The sequence below is a fragment of the Nematolebias whitei genome, chromosome 3 (genome assembly GCF_014905685.2).
Source record: "Nematolebias whitei isolate Nwh7 chromosome 3, NemWhi1, whole genome shotgun sequence".
NCBI lineage: Eukaryota > Metazoa > Chordata > Actinopteri > Cyprinodontiformes > Rivulidae > Nematolebias > Nematolebias whitei.
In genome coordinates, this window is record NC_056500.1 from 57805305 (window position 1) to 57813404 (window position 8100).

Here is an 8100-nt window from a genome sequence, read left to right on the forward strand (position 1 = left end):
AGATAGATAGATAGATAGATAGATAGATAGATAGATAGATAGATAGATAGATAGATAGATAGATAGATAGAGATCCAGTATAAGCATAAAAAACTAAGTTATCTAATGAATGTTCATCATGACATTAAATAAACAGACTAAACTCATGAATATACTCATTAACCTTATAAAGTCATCAGTTAAATGTTTTTGTAATAGTTTACTGATCCCACACAATAACAACAACAATAATATTAATGATATATAATAATATAGCTGCTATTTATGTTGTAAAAATGAATTCACCCTCGAGTTTACTTATGGAAAATATGAATGGACGTGTTTTTCTATTTTGGGCTTCTCGCTATACTGGAACGAACCATTTTTAACCTCCATGCAAAACAAACTTCTACACCATTTTCAGGTAAGAATTTTGAAAAAAGTACTCGTCACATTCTAATAAATTTTGTTTAAAGTATTATTTCAGCAATACATGTAGTGAAAAAGAACACTACGTACAGTAAAAAAACGAAGATATGCCCCCCTCCACGGCGAATAGTAGTACATTCCCGGTGCCCTGCACTCAGAGGAGGGAGGGTCAACATGGCGTCCGAGCAGGTCCGTTATGTTCTGTATTTGCTGTTAATTCTTGCATTTCGCTGCTTCTTTTTGTTATCTCCTGCAAAGCAAGCAACTCTGTATAATTCTGAGTAATGCAAAGTTTACGTCGAAGGGTTTTTAAGGGTGTCATGTATTTTTTTTCTTGCTAAATAGAAATATGTGTAGCCTAATGAAACATTTGCGTCTACGTCGTTATTGGTATTCATTTTCAACAAACCTGACAAATAAGTGTTTTCGTTAATACAAACAGAAGAGTACAAAGAAGTTAGAAATGGATTTTGTTACGAAAACGAGTGGGGTTTATTTTTAGTAATGCTAGACAGACTGTCGCATTCCGAAGCAGAGAGGACTTTTATTTAGCTTCAAGTACACACACATACTAAACAGAAAGGAGAAAGCTAGTCTAAGGGAAAACGATATTTAGTACTTTAAACTAGGAAAATATGGAAAAATTACCTCTTTTATATGTGATTTGTATGACAACAGTTGTAGCCAGCCAATGTTTTTGTTATTAAGATTAACATTAAAATTTATTTTATTTCATCTGTATTTATCCATGTAGTCTTATTGAGTCACAAGGACTCATTTTCAAGAGAGACCTGTTTTAGACAGACAACATATAAAGTACAGACAACAATATACTGTGTACAACAATAAAAAGCAATAAATAAAAATAAAAGTAGTGTTATGAAAACATAAATTTGCTTAGATTTTTCCAATGACCTTATCAAATGTTTAAAATTCCTTAAAGAAATCAAATTGGACAGCTTCAGACCTTGTGGTGTTTCAGGTTACAGGGGCAGAGTAAGAAACGGCCTTTTTGCCAAGTTCAGTCTGTACTCAGGGGACACTGCGGGTAATTGCAGAATTGCGCCGCTCAAGGTGGCTGCATGTTGGAGCAGCTCTGTTACTTTCATTCTGAGATTTTGCTTTTCGAAACTTTAATTCCTGGTTTTCTGGATGTAAATCATATTTTTTTGGATCATTGTTTCCTCTGGTATCAGATGCTGTGCAGATGAAAGGATTTTTACTGAAACTTTTTAAGTTTTGGACATTTGTTATGATGCGTAACCATGGCAACAAGGCTGTTTTCTACAACAACAGCAGCTGATTAACATCTCAAAAGCTCAAATAATATCTCAACTATGGCCCCAACTCTCAAATGAGTTGAAAAGGATGTTCTATGGACGCATTCTCATGTACCTGCCAGCTGTGCTCGAGTGCCTGACCACTGAGATCCTGGAACTAGCAGGAAACACGGCTCACGACAGCAGAAGGACAGGATCGTCCCTCAGCACCTACAATCGGCTGTCCACAGCTATGAGGAGCTCGGCAGACGGCTGGGAGGAGTGGCCATCGCTCTGGGAGGAGTTCTGCCCAGCATTCAAGCGGTCCTACAGTCCAGGGGAACTGAGAGGTCAGCCGAGTCTGGGTAGACGGATCGGACGGTATCTGCAGCCAGTTTCTTAGGATCCACTGTGGGATGGACCTTTACAAGAGATCCTTCCTGTCTACAGCCACCAGCATCTATAACATCTCTTAATGAAATGAGGATAACGAGTTACAACAATAAAATATTTTCCCTTTGGGATTAATAAAGTATTTTTGAATTTGAATTGAATTGAATAATGATGGCCTGAGAGCGCACGCTGTAACTTCACTGACGGCATGTGGGGGGAGATATAACAAGGTAGCAGACCAAGGAGTGATTTATAGATGAAAATGAACCAGTGTGAGAGTCTACATGTAGTTAATGTCCAACTGACCAATGAGAACAGGGTGCAGTGAGGTAGTTACAACCAGTTATGAATCTTCGTGCGCCATGGTAGACAGCATCCAACATCTGCAAGGAGCTGGCAGGGGCATTCATGTAAAATAATAGTCAATGGCTGGTAGGAAAGTAGCAGTTACAAGGTGTTTTCTGGCCTTCAGAGTTAAGCTAGATCTATTTCTGAAAAAAAAAAAAACAGTTTTAATTCAGTTTATCAAGTTTTCAATATATGGCTTAAAAGAGAGATGTGCATCAAGTAAAATTCCAAAGTATTTGTAAGAATCCACATTTCAATAGGAACACCATTCATGGATAAGTTTCAATTTTCAATTCAGTATATTTATATAGTGCCAATTCACAACAAAGTTGTCTCAGGGCACTGAACAGAAACATTCACATACCTGGTAGAAAAGTCAATTAGTAAAGTTCTGTAAGGAAGCCAGCAGACTCATTGAATCTTCACTTAGTCGCAGTCTCCCATCCTGAGCAAGCACAATGGCAACAGTGGAAAGGAAAAACTACCTTTTAAAAGGAAGAAACCTCAAGCAGAACCAGGCTCAGGACAAGCGGCCATCAGCTTCAACCAGCTGGGTTTGAGAGGACAGGAAGGAAAAACAAACAAACACAGAATGGTAGGTCCAGATGTAGGTGCAGGTGTACCTGAAAGACAAAAACACATGTCAAGGATAGAAAAAATAATTATAAATAAAAAACAGATCGAGCAGAGTAAATAAAGACAGTAACATTGTGAAGAAATGTGCTCAGTTTGTCCTCCAGCAGTCTAAGCCTATAGCAGCATAACTAAGGGACAGCTCAGGAAACCCAAGCCAACCCTAACTATAGGATTTAGCAAAAAGGAAAGACTTAAGCCCAGACTTAAAAGTAGACAATGTGTCAGCCTCAGGAACAATTCAATTCAGTTTATTAATATAGCACCAATCACAACAGAAGTTGTCTCAGGACACTGAACAGAAACATTCATATATAAAAAATAATGAACATTACTTATCTGAGGAGCAGACTGCTTTGAATATAACTCCATCACAGAACTCTCATGTTGAGCAAGCACGAAGGCAACAGTGGAAAGGAAAAACTCCCTCATGAGGAAGAAACCTTTGAGAAACAGGCTCAGGACAAGCGGCCATCTGCTTCGATCAGCTGGGTTTGAGAGGAACAGGAAGGAGGAACAGATACACAATGGCAGGTCGAGAATCTCATGTTAAGATAGAAATAGTATCAAATGAAAAATATTAAATTTTAGCAATTCTTTTAAGGAAATTAGGTCAATTTGTCCTCCAGTAGTCTAAGCATATAGCAGCATAACAAGCGCTGGCACAGGGTGGCTGTGACTGAGTGGTTAAGAGCAGTCGTCTGCCAATGCAAAAGTTGGGGGTTCAAATCCACCAGCAGTCACATGCCGAAGTGTCCCTGGACAAGACACTGATCCCCTTGTTGCCTCTGATGTGTGTCCCATCAGTGTATGAATGTGATAAAGCACTGATTAGTCTCTTTAGAATGATTTGTTCAATTAGCTTTGTAGAGATCTAGTAGAGTGCTGGATGAATGGGTAAATGAGGCACAGATTGTAATGTAAAGTGCTTTGAGTATCTCAATCAGATAGAAAGGTGCTATATAAGTACAGTCCATTTACCATTCACAAGCCAACCCTAACTATAAGATTTCTCAAAAAGGAAGGTCTTAAGCCCAGTCTTAAAACCGGACAATGTGTTAGCTTAAGGACAGAAACTGGAAGTTGGTTCCACAGGAGAGGAGCCTGATACCTGAAAGATCTGCCTCCCATTTTGCTTTTGGAAAATCTAGGAACCATGAGTAAGCCTGCAGTCTGAGAGCAAAGTGCTCTGTTTGGAAAATATGGAACAATAAGATCTGTAATATAAGATGGAGCTAGGTTGTTGAGAGCTTTGTAGGTTAGAGGTAATATCTTAAACTCACTTCTGAATTTGACAGGGAGCCAATGGAGAGAAGCTAAAACTGGAGAGATATCAACTGTCATTAAAACTCTGGCAGCAGCATTTTGGATCAACTGAAGACTTATTGAAGAAGTTTGTGGACACCCAGATAATAAACATTTGCAATTGTCCAACATAGATGTGATAAATGCATGGACCTGTTTTTCTGCATCATTTTTGGACAATATGTTTCTAATTTTAGTGATTTGTGCAGGTATAGGAAATAGGTTTTGGTAACATTTTTAACGTGGGGGTTAAAAGACATGTCCTGATCAAAAATAACACCAAGGTTTTTAACTTTAGAACTGGAGTCCAATTTAATGCCATCCAGAGAAAGTGAAAAACTGCAAAAAAAAAAAAAATTAAGATGCTCAGCTCCAAAAACCACAACCTCTGTCTTGTTTGAGTTTAAAAGCAGAAAATTAAGGGTCATCCAGGTTTTTATGTCTTTAAGACATGCTTGTAGTCTAAGTAGCTGATTGGATTCATTGGATTTCATGGACAAATATAATTGTGTATCAGCAGCATAACAATGAAAATGTATCCTATGCTGTTTAATAACTTTACCTATTGGAAGCATATCAGAGAGTCAGAGTCAGAGATTCTTTATTGTCATTTGCACACATGTGGTGGAGCAAAATTATGTACACAGGGTCCTAGTTACATCCAACAATAAAATGAAAGAAAAACAGTAATAACATCTAAGATATGAACTAAGAAAAACATCAACTAAAAATACACTAAATGGACTGTACTTATATATCTTTATTGAGATACTCAAAGCGCTTTACATTACAATCTGTGTCCTCATTTACCCATTCATACAGCACTCTACTAGATCTCTACAAAGCTAATTGAACAAATCATTCTAAAGAGACTAATCAGAGCTTTATCACATTTATACACTGATGGGACACACATCAGAGGCAATGAGGGGTTCAGTGTCTTGCCCAGGGACATTTCAGCATGTGACTGCTGTGGGGTTCGAACCCCCAACTCTTGCATTGGAGGACAACTGCCCTAACCACTCAGCCACAGCTGCACTAAGCACTAATAGCATAACAAACATTACGTTAAACAGCAGCACGAACATGAGCAGTCTGTGTGAGCAGATGAGCACGCATGAACACATCAACATGAAACAGATCAGCAGCAACATGATGTGATTTTTCACAGTGATTATCCTGGTTAGAGATTCATGAGTCTAACAGCCTCAGGGTAGAAGCTGTTTCTCAGTCTAGTGGTTCTACACTTAATGCTCCTCAACATCCTTCCTGAGGGGAATGGGGCAAAAAGTGTGTGTGCTAGGTGAGTGAGGTCCTTCATATATAAAGTAAAGAGTATTGGTCCAAGCACTGAACCCAGAGGAACTCCATGACTAACTTTGGTGTATGAAGGAGATTCATTATTGATTCATGGCCCAAGATGGCCGCGCTCAGAGCAGTTGCAGCTTCACAGGCTACCGGTACTATCCCAGTTTTTAGAAGTTTTGCTACTGACTCTGTGCCTATCTCCACACGATTTATGCATGTGAACCTTAGCCGAACCGAATTAATGAGAATAGGAGTGGATTTGCCACGAAATATAGCTTCACATCACTTCACCACTTGCTCTTGCCGAGATTGGACGCTTTCCCATCCCCTCCCTCTCCGCTTTGCTTTGCTGCTCTATCTGTCTGTGAAACTGCTTCTGAGCCTCTCTTGCATATCTTCCAAACCATAATTATGGACTTGTTTTGATCAGTTGGTCCCTCAACTCTATTTACAACAGTTCTTCGAAGAGAAGACAGGCTTTAGGTGAGCCGATTTGCTCTGTTGGCACGGACGCAGCTGGATATCTCATCGACTTGGAAGACTTGATGATGTGTCTATCTCTGCTGCCATTTGTGGATTTTAAGGACGCATATTTAATTGGATTTACGATAACTGGTTCCTGCTTTTTGGATTCGGCTGGTTGCTGGTTTTATGTACAATCAAGGAAGTCGTCGGCAGCAAATTTGGACCCGATCACGCTGCTTGCCTTTATGATGGCTTGGTCGTGCCTCGAGTACTCGGACTCAAATGCTTTGGGAAGAATGGATCAGATCTCGGGGATTTTACTCAGTCACATTCCATCAGTGTGGCCATGTAATTTAGACATTTCGGAACAGAGTGGACCAACACAGACTCAAGGTAGATGTCATTAAGTTCTGCCTGTCCCCGAAACAACTGTGTGTTTATCTGAATTTGGCTCCCTTGGCTGGCCTTGAAGGTCGTCTTATCTGAATTCGCCTGGATAACGTGATCTGATGCCCATCACCCCCGCCCTGAGGAATTTCCAACTGATAACTAGATGAAACCAGCTGAATAAACTTTGTGTCATCATTTCAGGACTCTTGGATTCTCATAGTCGTTATTCTTGGCCATTCCTCGACATACCTCGAGAATGTTTACGGATCTCACGTAGGAGGACACTGGCTGATTATTACATCTTTATCCCTCGAGAGCATCTATGAACATTGCTCACTGCTCTTGTCGTCTCCCTCCCCCTCTGCAGAATGTCTACGTCACTATGTGCTTGTTTGTGCGAGGTGTTTTTTAATATCAGAGTTTTTTCTTCTCAGGCAGGAAAAAAAAAGTCTGATAGGAATTTTTTCGCCTCCAATTCCTACATGTATCCAGTTTCACTACTTTTTGTCTGTCTAAACAGATCTCACTTGTAAATGAGTCTTCTAGGCTCAATGTGACTTATCTGTCTAAATAAAGGTTGAATTAATTAATTATGGATTCATGACCCAAGATGGCCACGCTCAGAGCAGTTGCAGCTTCACAGGTAGGGATGGGAATTGATAAAAATTTGGCAATTCCAGTTCCTTTATCGATATCACCTATCAATTCAATTCCTTATCAATTCTGTTATCAATTCCCATTGGGTTAGGCAATAAAGTATAGTACACCATTTGTGTGCATGAAGTATTTAATCACCAGAACAAAAATAGAACTGGTATGAAAAAAGAATTTCTAATTAACATTATTAACACATCATCATAAAACACAACTGCACTTTTAAATTTTGGCAAACTAGCAATTTTTGTGCCGAAAAATGAACGTGTTTCTCAGGAAGGATATGAGATCTTTCTGAACTTATAGTATCTCCAGCTGTGGAGAACACCCTCTCAGATGGGGTGGAGGATGCTTGGACACAGAGATACTTCTCAGCTAAAGCTGATAATATGGGCAGTGTGTCATTCTTCATCCACCACCAAAGGGTGGGGCTGTCCTTGGTTGGAATGGGTGATAGGCTTCTGTATATTTGGACTCCTTGATCCACTCTCTGAGCTATGGAGATGGGGGGCTGCTGCTGCACTGACAGAAGCTTGCTGTCCTCTTCTTCACAGAGTTCTTCTAGGGCTGTCTTTTTTTGCTGCTTTATGGGAGGTGTCTGAAATTATTGACATAAACTTGTAATTCACAAGGTTAAATTTTAAATGAAATAGTGTAATAATCCATGCAATCTATCATCTTTCATTTCAAAAGCAAAACTTATATAGTTATCATCATCATCCTCTTCTGCCTGCCTCTGTGTCTCTCAGCTCTGACAGTTTAAGAAGAAATTCACCATGAAAAACACTGAGCAACAAGAAATGGTCTCACAAAAGAAATAGGCTACAATTAAACACACTGAACAAAAATATAAAACGTTTACTCTTACATTTTAATCTTCCCTGCTTGGATGAAAGGGGAAGCTAAAGGTGTGCTAGCACCAGCCTCTGAGCCAGCC